Consider the following 20510-nt stretch of genomic DNA (forward strand, 5'->3'; position numbering starts at 1 on the left):
GGTCCGCGCTGTTAGCCGCAGCTTGCACCCGTCTCTGGAGCTCCTTTAAGCAGTGCTCTTAATCCCCTCTCCTCGCGCACCAGGAAACAAAGAGGGAAGAAAAAGTCTCTTGCCTCTTCGGCAGGTCCTGACTTTTTCCCGGACTCCCTCCCGGCTAGCCGTTGTGCACTAACCCCTTCAGGCTGTGTTCAGACCGCCAACCCCAGTCCTCTCCTTGTGCTCCGACCAAAGCCCAAGCCTCAGCTCCCAGCCCCGCCCACCCCGGCGGGTGAGCAGACAAGCCTCTTGGGCTGCTGAGTGCTGGTCTGAACCGATCCTCTGGGCGGGAATCTCTCCGCTTTGCCCTCCGCAACCCTGTTACTGTGCTCTCCTCCGTGGGCCCAAAGCTTCCCGCCTCCGCCACCCGCAGTCTCTGCCCGCGAAGGGGCTTCCTAGTGTGTGGAAACCTTTCCTCCTTCACAGCTCCCTCCCACTGGTGCAGGTCCTGTCCCTATTTTTTTGTCTCTGTTTATTCTTTTTTTCTTTTGCCCTACCCAGGTACATGGGGACTTTCTTGCCTTTTGGGAGGTCTGAGGTCTTCTGCCACCATTCAGTAGGTGTTCTGTAGGAGTTGTTCCACGTGTAGATGTATTTCTTGTGTATCTGTGGGGAGGAAGGTGATCTCCGTATCTTAGTCTTCAGCCATCTTCCCCTCATCCCCATGAGTTTTATTTTTATTGTTTTACCTGGCCTTGGCAGGTAAACAAAATGTCTGAAGGTAAACAAACAAACAAAAAGTAGACAGCACATATATAACAGATACATACAAAACCCTGTCCTTTGACTTTGGACTTAGCCATGTGTGACTGTCTTTGGCCAATAGAATGAGGCAAAAGTAACAGTATATCAGCCCTGAGCTTGGACCTTCAGATACGTTGTATATTTCCACAAACCCTGTGTTGTTTTCTCATCATCATGAGAATAAGGGAAAAAAAGACAGTGGAGTAGTGCCACCACAGGAGAACCATCCCAGCTAAGCCTAGCTGTAATCAGCTGACCCTCAGCCACTCAAGATAAGTAAGTGATAATAAATGATTGTTATTTTAAAACATTGAATTTTGGAATGGTCTGTTGTGCGGCAATGGCTAACTAATACAACTATTATTCACAAAGAAATTTATTTTCCACTTGTTCTAGATACTTATTATTCCTAAACATGCATTTCACTGCCCTTCTCCAATTCCACTGTTTTTATTATTAACCCTATCTGGCATACTCTATACCCCCAGTTTTCCCTGTTTTCATGTTCAAGATTAACATCAAATGCAACTGTTTCCACATTATGTGTCATTCTCTTTTTGCATTAAATAAGAAATATGCCACATACTGACGGACATCATCAATTATTTGTTCATCTGCCTCTATTTTCTATACAATATTTTATAAAGCTAAGCACTTTAATTTTATATTAATCTGTACCATCCATGGACTTTACACATAATACATTCTTAATAATTGGACAAAAAACATAAGGAATGATTTATATAGCTGATATTCATCAGTAAAAGGACAGATTTTTATATTAGACTGAAAAATTAATTTCATTTACAAATTAATCTTCCAGATTCAAGTTTTCCCCTTTTTTTCTATAGGATTGTGAGTAAGGGAAAGAGTTCAAATGTAAATAAGCTGGGTTGACAATCATGCCTTTACAGATGTTAAGTATTCTCCAAATGATGATCTACCATCCTCAGCGCTAGCATGTCAAATTAAGGAAGTCTAAAATCCCTATCGCTAATGTATGGTAAGTTAAGTAATTAGACTACTACCAATAAAGATTACACTGTAAATGATTTCCAAGCAACAGTATTCTGCCTTAGTATACTTTGAGGCAATAGTTGAGTTTCAAAAACTGGAATGTTATTTGAAGAATGATAAACTGCACAAAAGCATCTCTTTTCCCTTGAAAAATCAATTATCTACATTTTCTTGTGTTCTAACTTAGAAACTGGTATCTCTATAAGCTTTGTAGTGATTAGTTCATATATAAAAGATATATTAAATTGTCTATAAAACTTTTCTTGTAGCTTGTAAATTGCACGTAGTGGCACCAGATTCTGTGCTTTGTCAATTCTATTCTATGACCATGATTGCAAATCTCATTAAAAAAAAACAACTATCTATATGTGTATATATATATGTATACATATATATGCTTTTTCTTTAATACTATCATGTTTACTTTTCAAACCTTTTTTTTTCTTACCTAATTTGCCTCTGACATGTTGAAGACAGGAAAAAAAGAAATAGAATACTTTCAGTAAAAAGTTTTGGTTTTTTTTTTTCTTTTTTTTTTTTTTTTTTTGCGGTACATGGGCCTCTCACTGCCGCGGCCTCTCCCACTGCGGAGCACAGGCTCCGGACGCACAGGCCCAGTGGCCATGGTCCACGGGCCCAGCCGCTCTGCGGCACATGGGATCCTCCCGGACCGGGGCACAAACCTGCGTCCCCTGCATCGGCAGGCGGACTCTCAACCACTGCGCCACCAGGGAAGCCCTCAGTAAAAAGTTTTTCATCACACATGATTTAGGTGATTTGGGGGGCCATGCTTATACATAAGGTGACGTAGGTAGGTTTCAGGAAAATGAAGAAGCTTAAGATTTAGGGTTGCTTATAGTACTTACTTTTAAATACTCATTCCTTCTTTCTGCTTTATGGAATGTTGGAAATCTCCAAGACTTAGCTTGCTCACCACCTCATAGACTTAATCAAGGACAATATATTATACCAAGTACTTCATATTACCTGTGTGCTTCTCAAATTGGTAAATTCTTGAAATAATAAAACATTTCATTATTATATACTAAATATAAATTTTAATAATATTTTAAAATTCAAAATATTTGATATTAAGCTAGCATGTGGAATGGAAAGTATTAAAGGACCTCTGAGATTTATTTGGGATAAAGAAAAAGGTGAAAAATGACCTTTGTGTTTATATGTCACTACAGCAAATCATATTGTTCTAAGATTTCAGTGATGTGTAGCAGTGGAAATGACAGAGATGGGTACAATAGACTTTTCCATAGACTGACTTTTCCATGTCATTTAATCCTCTCTAGTGTCTTCAGAACAGCCCAACAGAGGTAATGATAACAGATTGTCACATTATTATCCACATGATGACCTGTTTAGGCAGAAGATTTAAAAAAAAAAACACTGTACTCCCAAAGCTATGGGTAAAAATACAGGGATTGTCAATTCATCATTTTTGTGCACACTCTCTCAACACACACACACACACACACACACACACGTCATATGCATTGGTGTATTATGTCTTTATTAGAAAGTATGTACTATTGAGAATACTATCAAGATCTGGGAAATAAATTTTTTAAAAAGTTAGTATAGTCAAGTTTGAGTGATAAAAGATATGTCCTTTACTCTTTGAAGTTCTCAGACTTTCACTCACAAATATGTAAGCATCTTTAAAAGCAATTCTAACAGCTATTATGATAATTCTAATACTATAATTCTTTTATAATTCTAATGGATTAAAAAAAGAATGCAAGAAGATAGCAGGCCTCTAGAGATAGATAGAGGACTATTCTGTCAATTGAGAGTTGATATCCTCACTGTGTTAGCCAGAAGAAACTGTAAAGAATTCTACATGCAAAGCAACAGAGAAGTATTTCATAAAGTAGCAAATATCTAAGAAAATACTATAAAGAATATATTGGGCTGAGCCACGGTTGTGCTATAAGTAAAACTAGCCACAAGTGGCTATTCAGCACTTGAAACGTAACTAGTTTAAATTGAAATGTGTTGTGAAAATAAAATACAACACAGATGTCCAAGACTCAGTACAAAAAAACAAAAGTAAAGTATTTTATTAGTAATTTTATTTTGATTATACAAAATATATTTTGATTATGTGTTGTGGTATTTTAGATGTATTAGATTAACAAAAATATATGAACAAAGCAAAATATATTAATTTTACCTATTTCTTTTTCCTTTAAAATTACATATTTGGCTTGCATTTGTGGCTCTTAAATTTACATCAAATAGGGCTGGTCTAAGGAATTTCAGCAGCATCACGTAATTACTGATTAAGGCAATCACAAGTTTTCTAAGAATTGAATGTATTCATTTTTCATCACCTATCTACTGCATAGCTTTTATCATAATCTATTAGACATATTCCCTTTCAAGAAAATATTTAAAAGCTATTGCCTGAACCAGTTTCTTACCTTCTAGGAAACTCATTCCACTGCCAACTAGAATCTTTCAAGTTCTTTAACTACTTATTTGAAGCTTCTGGATACTGATTATTTTTCTTCTAAAGAAGCCAGAGAAAATCATGGTTATATGATTGTGAATGGGAGAGCTTTTAGTGAAAATCATCTGTGTAGCTTGAGGAAGGGTCAGCACCTCCCAACTGAAAGTGTAAGGCACCTGTGTAGAGCAAACACCACCAAACCAAAGCCCATGCCACAGATCTGTACTACTCTCAATGCCATTTTTGTCTACAGTAGACTTATCCACACCCTATATACTTATACCAGGACCAGACAGTGCTTGCTTCAACTCTGTTTCCCAGTTCTGGCTCTTGGAGGCACACAGTGATTAATCAAACTATGGCTAAAAATCAGGAAAAAAGACAGAAGAGAAGAAGGAGATTAAGGACATTTAGATAAATAATAGAACTCTAGAATCTTGAAACCAAAAGGTGCCAGATGAGACAAGTATCATAGCAATACAATATATATTTATTTAATTTGTTCAGAAGTAGAAAGGTGGCCTAAATTTAAGGATCAGAACACAAAACGCTAAATTCCTCCAAAAATGCCAACAGTTCTAACACAGTGAATTATGAAGTGTCAATGTGGAACTACCCTTTTGATGGAAGAATTATTCATCTGTTTGCTCGTGTTGTCCCACTTAGTCTTGCCAATATTATCTTTGAATTTAAATGTTTATGTAAATAAGATTATTTTCTTTTTAATGATTTATTAAATATAGTTCTAATAGACATTATTTCTGTATTCCTGATTTGAGTAGATGTTGGGTGCCTTTCTGTTCATCAATCTAAATATTAGCAAAGACAAATGTGAATCAATAATGGATAGTCATTGCATTTCTGAGAAATATTTCCTTTGGAAATCATATTCAACTGAACCAGAGCTGTTTCAATGACTACTTTTAGGCAAAATTTGTACAATCTGTAATAGCAGTAATAGCTAAAATTCATTTTTCCCTTACTAAATATCAGAAACTCTTCTATGATTGATCTTCATAACAACTTTCTAATTCAAGATTATTAATATCCTTAGGTTAAACCAAAGCAGCAAGAGATCAAAGAGCAAGCAGTTGAGGGTGTTTCAAAAGTAGGCAATCTGGTTCTAAAGTCTCAGTTTTTAGCACAGCTCTCTTCTGCTGCACTGGGAAAACTCTACAGTCTTCAGTTTCTTAATCCTACCTATCAAAACACAGGTTCAATGGGGCCATGTTACTTGTATGGTGCCCATGCTAAAAATTCTAGATAATTTTAGGATAGACTTCACTGGTGGAGCAGTGGTTAAGAATCTGCCCTCCAATGCAGGGGACACGGGTTCGATCCCTGGTCTGGGAAGATCCCACATGCTACAGAGCAACTAAGCCCATGCACCACAACTACTGAGCCTGCACTCTAGAGCCCACAAGCCACCACTACTGAGCATGCATGCCACAACTACTGAAGCCCGCGCACCTAGAGCCCATGCTCCGCAACAAGAGAAACCACTACAATGAGAAGTCCGTGCACTGCAGCAAAGAGTAGCCCCCCTCACTGCAACTAGAGGAAGCCTGCGCACAGCAACAAAGAGCCAGTGCAGCCAAAAATAAATAAATAAATTTATTTATTTTTTTAAAAATTAGGATAAAATTTCCAGATAACATTTTGGATATCATCTTAGTTTTGGTTCCCCCAAGCATACCCTGATAAAAGGATTTTGATGTTGATACTTTACCAGGAAAGTTGATCCCAGTAAGCATAAGTGAGAGTGGGGAAAGCAAGACATAGAGGAGAGAAGAGTTCAGAAAGAGGACAGTACTGAGCAGGTCAACAAGTGTAAGTAGTTGGAACTCCATCCTGCACCTACTTCCCTCTGGGGGTTCACAGGAAACATGCCTCATAATTGTTGTACAAGAGATAGGAAACTGGGTTAAATGTGTCCCTCATTGTTCTAATTGGGTGAGGGTTGACTTTGAGGACATTAAATATGGGGGCCATTTTGAGCTGTCCTGCTTTGGCTGAAAATGTTTCCACAGTGCTAGAGAAAACCTCGAGACAGAGACACAATGATGCATTGTTGACCCTTGAAGAGGGACAGGAACACTCTTCTGTGGCTGTAGGTGAATCGAGGGATTATGAATTGAGACATTAACAGCATCTGCTACTGTTACAATATAGTCACATTCTCTGAAAATACACTAAATTCTATAAATAAATTTCTTAAGGGGGTATGTGAGCCTTTTTTGTCCTAACCTTAGTCTTGGGCTAAACATAACTTGTTTTATACTGATTCTATCCTTCAATTTATTGGAGGTGTGTGTCTTTGCACACTAATAAACTCAACAAATATGAACAGAAGTATTGTATCTAGCACATCAAACACTAGGGCAATTTAGTCTAAAATATCAAATTATCTATTAGATGCAAAATAATCAAAGTGAGTTGTTTAAAAGAATATTTCACTTTTTTGTAATGTGCCCATATCTTGAATGAAGAACCTGAGTATAATTACTGGGTTGGCCAGAAAGTTCCTTCAGTTTTTAAGTTAAAATAAAAGACACATTTTTCATTTTCACCAAGAACTGTATTGAACAACATATTCATCATTTTGTTCCACTACCTTCTGCCATTTTTCAGGCAACTTCATAATTCCATCTTCCCAAAACTTTTTATCTTTTTGAGCAAAGAACTGTTCCAGGTGCCTTTTACAGTCTTGGAGGGAATTATTATTTTTTTTCCATTAAGAGTATTTTGTAAAGACCTAAATAAATGGGAATCCAAAGGTGCAACATCTGGTGAATACAGCGATTAATCAGAACTTCCTAGCCAAGCTTAACAGTTTCTGCCTGGTCATCAAAGAAACACGTGGTCTTGCATTATCCTAATGGAAGATTATGTGTTTTCTGTTGACTAATTCCGGATGAATTCTCGTTGAGTGCTGCTTTCAGTTGGTCTAATTGAGAGCAGAACTTGTTGGAATTAATCATTTGGTGTTCCAGAAGGAGCTCATAATAGAGGACTCCCTTCCAATCCCACCATATATACAACATTACCTTCCTTGGGTGAAGACTGGCCTTTGGTGTGGCTGGTGGTGCTTCATTTCGCTTGCCCCATGATCTCTTCTGTTCCACATTATTGTACAGTATCCACTTTTCATCGCCTATCACAATTGTTTTAAAAACGGAACGTTTTCGTTACGTTTCAGTAGAGAATCGCATGCGGAAATAAGGTTAAGAAGGTTTCTTTCGCTTAACTTATGTGGAACCCAAACATCAACGTGATTAACATAACCAAGCTGGTTCAAATGATTTTTAATGTTTGATTTGGATACTTTGAGTATGTCGGCTATCTCCTGCATGGTATAACGTTGATTGTTCTCAATTAGTGTCTCCATTTGATCGCTATCGACTTCAACTGGTCTACCTGACCGTGGAGCATCATCCAGCGAGAAATCTCCAGCACAAAACTTTGCAAACCTCTTTTGACACGTTCGACCAGTCACAGCACCTTCTCCATATACTGTACAAATCTTTTTCTGCATTTCAGTTGCATTTTTACCTTTCTTGAAATAATACAGCATAATATGCCAAAAATGTTGCTTTTTCCTTCCATCTTCAGTACTAAAATGGCTACACAAAAATTCACCCATATTGATGTTTTTTTTTAAAATGTGGCTGATATGACAGGTGTCACAATACAACAAAATTGTTTCGAATGATGTTAAAGACAACTAAGTGCTACTAGAGCCATCTTACAGAAAAAAACAAATGAACCTTTTGGCCAACCCAATATATGGTGCACTCAGAGTTGCTTGAAAGGCATGGCCTCATACACGTATGGATAGAAACTATTATGGAATGTCTTACCTAATATTTATTTTATAATTTGCCTTATATTTCCACCTCTATGGCCTATATTGTGAAAGAAAGACTGTTTTCCCTATATATTTCACAATTTTATTCATGTCTATAAACTAAATGATTAGGAATAAAAACTCCTTAGATAAACATTGGGCATAAAAGAAGAACAATATGACAATGATGTAGTAAGAGGGAAACATTTTTGGGGTACAGATTTTTATAAGAATTGTAAAGTCAGGTTTTAAGTAAATATTCAAATAGTTGTGTTTTATATACTTTAAAATTTCAGTGGACTTAAAAAGTATTTAAACAGTCTTCAAGGAGAATAAATTTAAAGTGATATGAGGATACTTACAGAGCATTTGTTAATACTTTTTGGAGTTGGAAGGAAAATTATAGTGTAAATTTTTGATAATTTTTCTCTGCAATTTGTTTTGAGACGGAGCAGTACACTATTTTTTTTCCTAATATTTAGCTGCATGAGAAATAATGATAAGCATAATCTTAGAAGAGACTTTAGAAATGTATATCATACACACAGAATATAAATTAGTTTGCAAATATTATGGTAAAAATAGTAAGTCACACACTTTTTCAGAAATACCTATTTTTCTCTGCTTGAGGGTTTTCAGAGAATAAAAATGTAGATGTGTGAGAAAAATTTTAAGACTATCTGAAATGTAATGTAAAGAATTATTTCTGCATTCTATAAAACATAAAATTAAAGAAAAGAAAAAAGAATAGAACTGCTAAATTGTGTTTTCATGACTATTTAAATAACTACTATAATATTAAAATTAGAATAATTGTTAAACTATAGTATTCATATTTCAGAGCATTATGTCCCATATAATATGCTTTAGTTTAAATTAAATCCATAAACTTATTTGTGAAAATTAAATTGATGTGATATAGGAAATGTTTTTCTATTCTTTTTGGAAATAGTCCTTTCAACTTGCATTAGTATAATAAATCAGTGTTAATTTTGCACTGTTATTAACACAAAACATCCTCAAAGATGTAACACAAAAATTATCTACTATATTACATATAAAATATCTTTAGTCACTTGAAAATGTTTGACCTAAGTATTCTAAAATTTATCATTCCCTTGAGCCTGACCAGACAGCTGTATATTTGAACGTTGTTGTTTTTTTTTTCTTTGATAAAATTGCTTGTGCTGAATTTCTCTTTGGCATTTACTATTGATTTGTATTGAGGGACATAATAAGAATGTCATATTCAAATTACAGGAATGAGTTAGGCATGTCATCTACCATTTCTGACAGTATTCTCTTTGGGGGTTGGGCTAGAGTGGAGGTGGGAAATGTCTCTCTTTTCTTACTACCAAGAACAATTGTTCACCTTCTGAATAACTTTATTTTTTCAATTTAATTCTATTGCTATTGTTATTGTTAGGTGAGGATGGAGGAGATTGTTTATTTTCATCTTATGATTCTGTAGGTAAGGTCACCTATAGAATTTCCTTCTGTTTGGCTGCTACAAGATTTATTTCAAATGACAGCCAAAGTATAGCCAATGAACTATGCTGGATTTTACGATATCCTCCATTTTGTTTACTTATTATTTCCTCTTCATTTTTATATGCATTTATTTATTTTGTTTGCCTATTATTTGTTTACATTTTTGTAAATTGTATAAGCTTTTGTTGAGATGTGTTGTATAAGTAATCTATAAAAATCATTATAACATCTTCGATTTCACAATTTTCTAAAATATTTATTAACATTTTATCAGTTTTAAGTATTTCATTTATTCACAGATATATGTGATATGCTATTATGAATGATCTAAAAATACATTCATGAATAAAATCTGAAAAAAAAAACCTCTGGTCTTTTGAAATTGACTTTCCATTAAAGAGAAACATTGAATGAATGTACAAATAAAAATGTACACTATTTTGAAGTGATGAATATTTGGGAAGAAATAAATCAGAGTTAAAAGGTTTAGAGAGTGTTGGGATTGGGTGTTTTTGTTTGCTTGTCTATTTGTTTGAGTTTTGGGAGATTATGGGAAAATTTCCTGCTGATGAGACCTTTGCTGTGGGACATGAAGGAAGTAAGGGTGGTAACTTTGTGGCTTCTCTGGTGACAGAAGGTACAACAGACACAAATGCCCTGAGGCAGAAGTGTGTTGCATGTGATCTGGGTGGTTAAGAGCGGAAAAAACAAAACCCAGAGAGCTGGTGGGGCAAAGAAATCAAATAAGTTAATGTGAGGTATTATGAGGAACTTAGCTTTTACGCTCAATGAGATGGAAATCAGATGTTGGACGGCTTTGAACTGAGGAATGCCATGATTTAATTTACATTTTAAGCATTTGTTGATGGATTAGATATGACATGGAAGAAAAGTATAAAGAATGTTACCAGTCTTTTGTTCCTGGGTAACTGGAAGATGGGAGTTGCCTGGGCAAGTAGGAAGATAGAGTCTCTTATTTATTAAGATTGAGAAGATGGCAGGTTTTGGGTGGGGAGATTGAGGAGGTTATTTTTCAGACAAGTATAGGATGCCTATTTGACATACAAGTGAAGATGTAAAATAGGCAGTTGGAAACATGAATTCGGAGTTTAAGAAAGCTGAGTTGGCTGTAGATATAAAATTGGGAGTGTGTGCTGGTATTTCATGCCAATAATTTAAAAGAAGTTAGAGAGAGGAATAACTATATGGACTAAAACATAGCTTTCAGAGATGAGGAGAATGAGCAAAAGAGCCTGAGAAGGAGAAGCTACAGAAATTGAAGGAAAAACTGAAGAATGTTGATTCAGATGCTTTGTAAAGATAACTTGTAAAAAAGAGGAAGTGAACAGCCATGACAAAAGCTGTGATAGATCTCCTAAGATAAGGACTTAACATTGACTTTCTATTTATTTTGATTTCATTGTTACTTTGCCAAGAGCTTTTACAATGCAGCGGTAGTTATGGTGGGAATGAATATTTGGTTTGAGTGTGTTTGAGAGGAAACGAGAGGAAAAAGCAAAGATGGCAAGTACAGAGGGTTTTTTTTCTACACAAATAATTATTAATATTAGTAATATTAGCAATAATTCCATAAAAGTAAATTATTAAATTAAATAATTGATTGTAAGATCTATGGTACCCCAATTACATAAATCTATCAATACATTAAACATATTAACAACTACAAAATATAACTTCATTCCTTTTCTTAGAAATTTTATTTTCAGGCTCCAAATTTTCAATCTATTGAGTAAACTTTTCTGCTTACTTCTGCTTCTCCTCTGTCTACCCCTGCCCCCATTTGACCTGCCTGGTTCAACAATAATTCATTAAAGATGTCTAATTGATTGGGTGATTGAACTAATTAATGTCTTATAAAGCATTTTAAAGGAAGCTTTATTATCATATTTGCATCTTACACCTTTTGTAAATTAATAAAAATCTAACAGTAAATGAAGTAAGAATTCAGTGTCATCTTATAGCAGGAGTTTAGGCTTCTGCATAAAACGTTTCTTACTCTAACAAATACCCATAGCTAACTGAAATAATTTAATTCCCAGAATTTTTATTAAAATACACTGATGATACACAAAATATGAATACTGATTGATAATATTTAGATATAAATATGAATTTCAAAAGAAAATACAATGTTCCCAAAATGAAACTGCTAGGATTTACTTTCAGATGAAATGCATGCAAATCCAAATCATTTAAATTATAATCTCATTTGATATTGTTTCTATATTATAGTTTTATAGCTTGATTTTTTGATGAATTAATTAGAGGCAGTCTGGAAGTTTGGAATGATATGACATTTGCCATCAGAAATCATGAGCGTAGAGACACACAGTTTTTCGACACAGAAGCCCAGTGTGTCTCCCTTTGCCTGGCAAAGCAATAAAGCTATCTTTTTCTACTTCACCCCTGGCCCCAAAAAAAAGAAATCATGAATGTAAGTCCTAACTCTGTTACTTCAAAACAGTAGTATATGAAGCAAACCCATAGTCTCAGGTTCCACACTAATAAAATTATAATAATCAGAATATTTGTATACTATACTGGATAACCATGGAATTTAGTGGGATGTGCTATGACCTATAGGTAATGTGCTTTGCACTCTTTAAGAAAGGAGAAGTATTTTATCTACAAACAGTGAAAAATGAGGGGAAAGAAAAGACAGAAAAACTAAAAGATTTAGACAGCCTCATAAGAACATTTCTGTCGTGAAGGCAACTAATCTGTCTGTTGTATTATTGAGGAGACAAAATTCCAGACATAGAGATCCTCATGAAATATACCTTGAGTCCAGTCTCCTATATGTGAAATTCAAGAAAAATTGAATGAATCACATGACTGAAGAAAATTACTCTGAAAGAACAAAAGAAGTAAAGAAATTCCTGGTGCAATTAGCATCCAATAGAAATCACTACAATAATGGAGATTTCAGTGATAAATTATACAAGTAATAAAAGTAATCATTTAAATCTGATTCAAGAACACCTCACACTGCTTTAACAAATAGGCTATCTAACATACGTTGAAATAAGCCAGTGATGATAATTATTTGTTATGTTGATATTTTCCATGTTTAAAAAATGCTTATTAGCATCAGGGAAGGCATTGAAAAATAATGTTAAATAACGGAAGAAAATCTTCCACTTGTTGTTAATAAGAAAAACTTAAAGGATTTAAAAACATTAAAAAAAATTACTACCTAGTGAGTGTAATTTGACTTGCAGACTTTCACAAACTATTTCTTATGACTATGTTCAGAGACATTTGTGTTGGGGAGGAGGTAAGGGTAGAAGATTTGAATCTATTTTATAATGATACATAGTTAAACACTGAAGTTTTTTTGTTTTTGTTTTTGTTTTTTGTGGTACGCGGGCCTCTCACTGTTGTGGCCTCTCCCGTTGCAGAACACAGGCTCCGGACGCGCAGGCTCAGCGGCCATGGCTCACGGGCCCAGCCGCTCCGCGGCATGTGGGATCTTCCCGGACCGGGACACGAACCCGTGTCCCCTGCATCGACAGGTGGACTCTCAAACACTGCGCCACCAGGGAAGCCCTTTTATTATTATTATTATTTTTTGATTGGTCATTAATTAAAAAACTGGTCACATATTGACCTACAAAAGCAACAATTTCATATAAACAAACTTCTTTTATAGAGATAATTCCTGATAAATGTATTTGGCAGACTTCTCAAAGATAATTCTTTTGTAATTAAACATATTCAGGACACTCATCTCCTCACCTTCAAAGTGCATAACTAAGTTTGCAACAGAGTATTTATATATAGCACAGGGAAGCTTTGCCATCTCATGCTTTCTAAGAACTTTTTAAACTAGGAGTTTCTCTAATAATAATTATATACCTTGCTGTTTAATAATATAAACGAAGTGTACAAAAACCTTTAAAGAAATATATTTTGGAAAAAAATGGCCTTTTACCTTGTCTACCACATTAACCAAAACAGTAGAAAAAAAAATGTCGGTCCCCAAATTATTTCAGGTCTTCGTTAAAGATGTAAAAAGTGGTTCTCATAAAACTATTTTGAGGGCTTCCCTGGTGGCGCAGTGGTTGAGAGTCCGCCTGCCGATGTAGGGGACACGGGCTCGTGTCCTGGTCCGGGAAGATCCCACATACCGCGGAGCGGCTAGGCCCGTGAGACATGGCCGCTGAGCCTGTGCGTCCAGAGCCTGTGCTCTGCAACGGGAGAGGCCACAACAGTGAGAGGCCCGTGTACCGCAAAAAAAAAAAAAAACAAAACTATTTTGAAAAAAATTGTATTTAATGTTCTTTATTTTTTTTACAAATCTTTATCCAAATCTTCATACTAGTGTTTATCTCCATTACATTAAAAAAAAAATCAGTCTTTTGAAAAATAGGTATGCAGGTTTTCAGCTCACCTTTCATTCTGAAACATAAAAGTGAAGATAAATACATCTAATGGGACAAAACAAATAACAGCAAAAAAATATAACATAGTTATAGAGTAATAAGAACATTTAAATCAAAGACCTTAAGTAGAGCTCATTATCTACTGCAGAAAGACTGACATGAAAGATGCAATGCTTGGTGATATAAACATACAAGTGGTGAAACAATTGACTCTTGATACCCACCTATTGGGGCATTCAAAAATTAAGAAAAGCCTGAAGTGAGAAAGAAAAATTGGCTCAAGATTTCTTTTAAATCTAGCTAATTGCTTATTACTCAAGGTCATAGCATATTTAAGTCACCACCCTTAGAAGATAAAATATTTCTGGACCTCTTATTGGATAGACAAGAGAAATTAAAAATGCATAGTAGCAAAAAGTAGCAGGGAATATAGTCAGAACCTGTAGATGTGGAGTCTTTCATAATGCTATATCATATATTAATTCCAAGTGTTGGATTCCTCAGTATGGAAATTTAGGACTCCTTCAAAGCACGGGAATAAATCACTTGAAACATACATGCATACATAAGTATTTGATATTTCAAATAAAGCATTGGCCAGGAATCACATAAAAAGTCAGAAGAAACGTGGGGTTATTAATTCTCACATATTAATACTCAATATTTTCTTACTAATTAGATACGTTGTTGTAGACAGCCTATTATATTTTTAGTGGTATAAATTGAGCCTAATTACTTATTAGGATGATGTCTTTTCCTTAGTCCTTTCCTCTGAACTACCACATTGCCAGCTTTACCTCTCTTGCTGAGTATTTCAGAGGTAACAAATATTTACAAACCAAAACCCGTGACTGCACACACTCTTATTCTTATGGTGGATAGAACCATTGTTCTCAATTCATAAACCTCGAAGCAACCCAAAGATGAAGGTGCTATTACTCCCATTTTACAAATAAGGAGTTTGAGGCTTAGAGAAGGAATGTATACAAAGTCACACAACCAAAATGGGAAAAATTCAAGAGTTGACCTTATGTCCAGAGGGTGTTAAAGCCTGTGCCTTTCTGTCACATAAAGTATAAGTAAGAATAACATACTTAGAAAAGACTTTCAAAGCTTGGTTCTATTCAATGTAAATTGTATACATTTGCTGCTATGCATATGTAAATTATTTCAAAGTATATATATTTACTGCAATGCATATGTAAATTATTAAATTCTCTCCAGAGTAATCATAGAACATAATTTCCATTTTGTATACTTTCTCCTAGTCTCTTTGAAATAGAAATATTAAAAATTTATTGTATTGGGCTTCCCTGGTGGCACAGTAGTTGAGAGTCTGCCTGCCGATGCAGGGGACACGGGTTCGTGTCCCGGTCTGGGAAGATCCCACATGCCACGGAGCAGCTAGGCCCGTGAGCCATGGCCGCTGAGCCTGCGCGTCCAGAGCCTGTGCCCCACAACAGGAGAGGCCACAACAGTGAGAGGCCTGCGTACCGCAAAAAAAAAAAAAAAATTTTGTATTATTCCCAAAGGTAATGGTAACTGACTATAAAACCTCAAGTATTTAAATCAAAACTTTCAAAACAAAAGATAGCATTAGAGATTAATTACATACACTAACACACTTTTAAAATTACTTAAGGAACAAAATAAAGATGAAAAATTGTTTACCCACATTCATTCCACATAACATAATACATTTTAAGTTTTGTGCTTTCCTTCAGTTCTTGCCCATAGGCAAAAATAATTTCACAGAGCTATAATGATAGCATAGAAATAACTCTATATTTGACTTATGCCTTGATATTTTATCTTACTCCTGTGAAGATTCCTTTAAGTATTGACTTTCTATATTAAATATAGCTTATTATGAAAGGCAGGGCAGTAATTCTGCTTAATTGATCAAACAGAAAGGAAATTGAATTAATTTTAAGGATGTAATACAAAAATTGTGAGCTAATTTATTTTCAAAAATGTCTATGTGCTGCTGAAAACACCTGCCTCCCTTTTCTGATTCTCACACACACTCAGCCTGTGATGTGCCAAGAAGGCCTTGATCTCCTTGGGCCTGTTGACCCTTGTTATTTACACTCTCATAGGTTGTGACTACCTCACAGACCCAGGAGAGAAGGCTACTGAGTTCTCCACTGATGTGGTCAAGAACTGTGAGCTCTCTCACAGTTTGCCCTGTTGGCAGTAGTCACAACCCCAGTAAGGAGGTGAAACTCATCAGGGCAAAGTACATTTGTGACTGAGGAATTGGATGGAGACAAGGATGCGACTGGAACAGAAAGAACAGCAGTTGCTACAGCTGCCATTTCCTAACAAAAACAAGCATTTCTGAGAAAATAGTGTGGGTCTGGATAGTGTCTTCTGCTGATCTAGCTTTTTTCACTGTGGCCCCTGCCAGGGTACCATACTATTTCTTGAGACAATTTAAAGCTTTAGAATAACCCCCTCCCACCATATAGAGAAGTTTTTATTCACTTATTTCTAAGAAAGATGTGCAGAATTTCTCAGTAGAGTCCCCAGATAAGGGCCATCATCCTTTTAGGAAATCATCTATTTTAGGGTGATGAGAGGAAACAGATTTGGTGCTTATTGTATATTTTGTTCCTCACTCCTTCATCCCTCCCTCCTTTCCTTCTTTCCTTCCTTGCGTCTTTCCTTCCTTTTTTCTTTTTCTTCTCCTCTTTCTTCTCATGCAAATTGATGATTTATTGCACCCTCTCAAAATCATCATACATAGTTGATCAGATTATTCACTGCACATGGTTCATGGCCAAGGAGGAAATTTGAGCCTGAAATCCCATCCAGGCTCTACTTGACAAATAAATTAGGGCTATATCTACCCATATGGGTGTGTTTTCTCAGAAAAGCTCATTAGGCTACTGGCAGCCCTGCCCTCCCTCCTCCTGCCACAGAACTATTCAGATCCTGCCTCTTAAGGTAAACCAGCCACCTCTCACAGGTCCGTGAACCCACAGAATCAATGTATCCAGGTATTGTGCAATAATTATCACTTTGTTTTCCTCTATAGAAAGAACTTCATCAGAAAGCTTGAGCAAATGTTTGGCAGAAACATCCTAACTGTGCACGATCAGGAAATATTTATTTGAATTGAAGGAGGTAATGTATATGGGTCAATTAAAGTATTCCTATCCTTTAAATATTACTTAAAATGATATTTCTCTTGATTCCTTAATAGGGAAATTCCTCCCACCCTTCAAATTACATACCACTTTTAAAGAAAAGTCTATCTGTCTTGCATTTTAGATTTACGTGCATGTCTGTGCTGCCTTCTAGATTTTATATTTTTCATGAAAAAGACTAAGAAAAGACCAGTGATTCCACCATTGGAAGTGTATCAATAAGAACACTCCAGGAATAAGTCTACTGGACAAAATGAACTATGCTAATGTAATTGTATATGGCGAGCAAGGGGTACTCTTCATTGCGGTGAACGGGCTTCTCACTGTGTTGGCTTCTCTTGTCATAGAGCACAGTCTCTAGAGCATGCGGGCTTCAGTAGATGTGGTGCGTGGGCTCAGGAGTTGTGGCTCATGGGCTGTAGAGCGCAGGCTCAGTAGTTGTAGCACACAGGCTTAGTTGCTCTGCAGCATGTGGGATCTTCCTGGACCAGGGCTCGAACCCATGTCCCCTGCCTTGGCAGGCAGATTCTTAACTACTGCATCTCCAAGGAAGCCCAACAATATAAATTTAAAACAGAATGACCCCATTGAATTTGTTGGTATTTTTTATATTTGTAGAATAAAATATCCATATGTTAATTGATTTGATGTCTTAATCATCATCAAAATTGTGACATATTTTTTAATCACCTCAAAATGGAAATCTGTCCTGTGAATACTTAGCATTGTACGGATATTAAAAAACAGAAACCCACACATGTGCATACGCACACATACACACACATATATCATAGCCAAAGCTATTTTTATTAGTCAGCTTAACTACAAAGGAAGAAACTTTTGACTATGCTTGTACAACAAAAGGCATATTAGGAAAAACATCTATAATTTAAATTAAAAATTAAAGTGTGTAAATAATTAGAAAAAATTAGAACATTAAAAACATTGTGAATTAAAATGTTCAAGAATTATGGGTCTTAAGTCGTACCTTATTATTTGGCTTGAAAGCTCACCCCTGTTTATATCTGACTTCACACTTTTAGTTCAAATTAGATATACTTTTTTCAGTCACTAATGTACTGTAAATATAGATGAAATTTAGAAGAAGAGCAAATATTGGTAAAACCATTTTATTATTCGCTACCATCCCGTATATTTAGGAAACAGGATTATTCAGTGGTGGTATGGTTATTATTTAAGGAGTCAAGATGGTTTAGAAGACAAACTTCCCTGAAGAGAATGTTGTCTTTTGCTTTTAGTGAAGACCGTGATGAAATTAGTATATTGTTAATGTCATGGGAATTATCATTCTTTCTGGGTAAAAGTTTTATATTTACCATCAGGAAAATTATGGATGAATCATGATATTGGAAATTGTTGAGTAATTCAGACTGATATCTCCACTTCTGTGTTTTTCATAACTTTATAAAATATAGATGCTATGATAGTTTTGGAGGAACTAAAGCTAGCCACATTCTAAAAGGGCACTCTTAAGTCAGTGTTTTACGAAGCACTGGATTAGATTATTAGTTATCTCTAAATCACTTCTTCTGAGTTCTGACATACATTTTATAATTATTTGTTTTCTGGCAGATTTTTGTTTCATTGAATGTTTAAATTATTTTACTTTACCTAAATGTGTTTCAAACTTAGGCTGCTTTATGTCTTCTGTGAATTGACACTTTATTACTGATAAGTCATATTGTGAATATCTACATAAGGATTATCTGAATGTATCTTCATTATGGAATGCTTTGTCCATATTCCAAGTTAAAAATAAGTACAGTAACTTTTGGGCTTCCCTGGTGGCGCAGTGGTTGAGAGTCCGCCTGCCAATGCAGGGGACACGGGTTCGTGTCCCGGTCTGGGAAGATCCCACATGCCATGGATTGGCTGGGCCCGTGAGCCGTGGCCGCTGAGCCTGCGCATCTGGAGCCTGTGCTCCGCAACGGGAGAGGCCACAACAGTGAGAGGCCCGCATACCACAAAAAAAAAAAAAAAAAAAAAATAAGTACAGTAACTTTTGAATAGGAACTTTCTGTCCTAGAATCATAGTATCTCTAAATTTAAAATCTTACAAATGTCATCAAATATACTACTTACTTAACCCTTGAAGATTCTCTATAATATCCCCAAACTTCAACATTTCTTAAAATAAATAATAATATTATTCTTTTCATTTTGCTTTAAGAAATCATTGTTTATATCAGAGCAGAAATTTTATTGCTGTAACTTTTATCATTTTTTTTTAAATCTTTGAAAAAATAAGGATACAACAATTCAAATTGTACTTTCTTCTGAAATACAGCTGAAGGTCATTGAGTGATTGCCATGGACCAGACACTGTGCTAAACATTTTATATGCATTATCTCATTTATTCATTATATCAAATATAGGAGGCAGGGAGTTATGTTCTGCCAGATTTTTTACATCTCTGGATTATTATCCCTTATTCTTTCCAATAATCTTGACTCCCAGAGTTTCAAGTTCCATCATAATTCTAGTTATTCTCTAGGCTGTGTCTCAGACTGTTGAAATGGTCCTGTCACATGGCCAGTGGTGTATTCTAGGAATACTCCCACTGTTTGTCTTTCTTTAGCTGAGTGAAGAGGGTATCCTCATCGGGGGTGCAAGAATGACATGAGGTTTGGGAAGTGCTGCAAATTTCTAAACAAAGAGAATAAGGGGTGCACATGGAATTCAATGATAGGTTCCACACTCACTAGGAACAGAAGTAATCAGTATAATTGAATGAAAACTATATGGAAAAGAATAGCTATAATTAAATAAAACTTAATAACTATATTAAAATTTCTTTGTTTTCTTCTTATGTAATAAGAAAAACCATAGAGTGATAGTAACTTTTCTTAGGCTGCTGAGCAACTCAATCCCACTTTTCATAAGTCTAAACTGAGATTGATTTATTTTGAACTTTATATGACTAGGAAGATAAGAAATTAAGAAGATGTATAACCTGGGTAAGTAGTTATTTGGTGTTTATTAATTAGCAATTTCTTATAACTAAATTCCAATTCTGCCATGATATTGTCCACAATTATTTCTGGATCTGAGGAGAGTAGGAATTGTTTCTCAGTGGAACTCCAGCTAAACCACATCACCATCATTTCTTCTCATTATAATGTGCTAATTTTGTTTTTTGAAAAGGGCATCCCTCTGCTATTGACAATAACTTATGTGGATTGTTTGGAGAATATGGTCAAGGTGTGGAGTTTATTGTAAGCAAAAATACTAAGCTTCAGTTTTTGAACAAAGGCAGAAGAATTTAAGAAATATATTAATTTATATATTTGAATTATCATTAATAATCATTTTATTTGATAAAAATAAT

General features: G+C 35.3%; 1 long non-coding RNA gene across 1 annotated transcript in view; it reads left to right on the forward strand.

Moving 5' to 3' along the window:
* The window catches only part of LOC132525358 (uncharacterized), a 341689-nt gene extending 324555 nt beyond the window's left edge, over positions 1-17134 (forward strand). The window contains exon 3 of the long non-coding RNA XR_009542226.1: positions 17049-17134. This is a non-coding gene — a long non-coding RNA (uncharacterized LOC132525358). The remainder of the gene's footprint in view (positions 1-17048) is intronic.
* Positions 17135-20510: the final 3376 nt, after the last annotated feature.

Source organism: Lagenorhynchus albirostris, chromosome 9 (assembly GCF_949774975.1).
Source record: "Lagenorhynchus albirostris chromosome 9, mLagAlb1.1, whole genome shotgun sequence".
In the NCBI taxonomy this organism is placed as follows: domain Eukaryota; kingdom Metazoa; phylum Chordata; class Mammalia; order Artiodactyla; family Delphinidae; genus Lagenorhynchus; species Lagenorhynchus albirostris.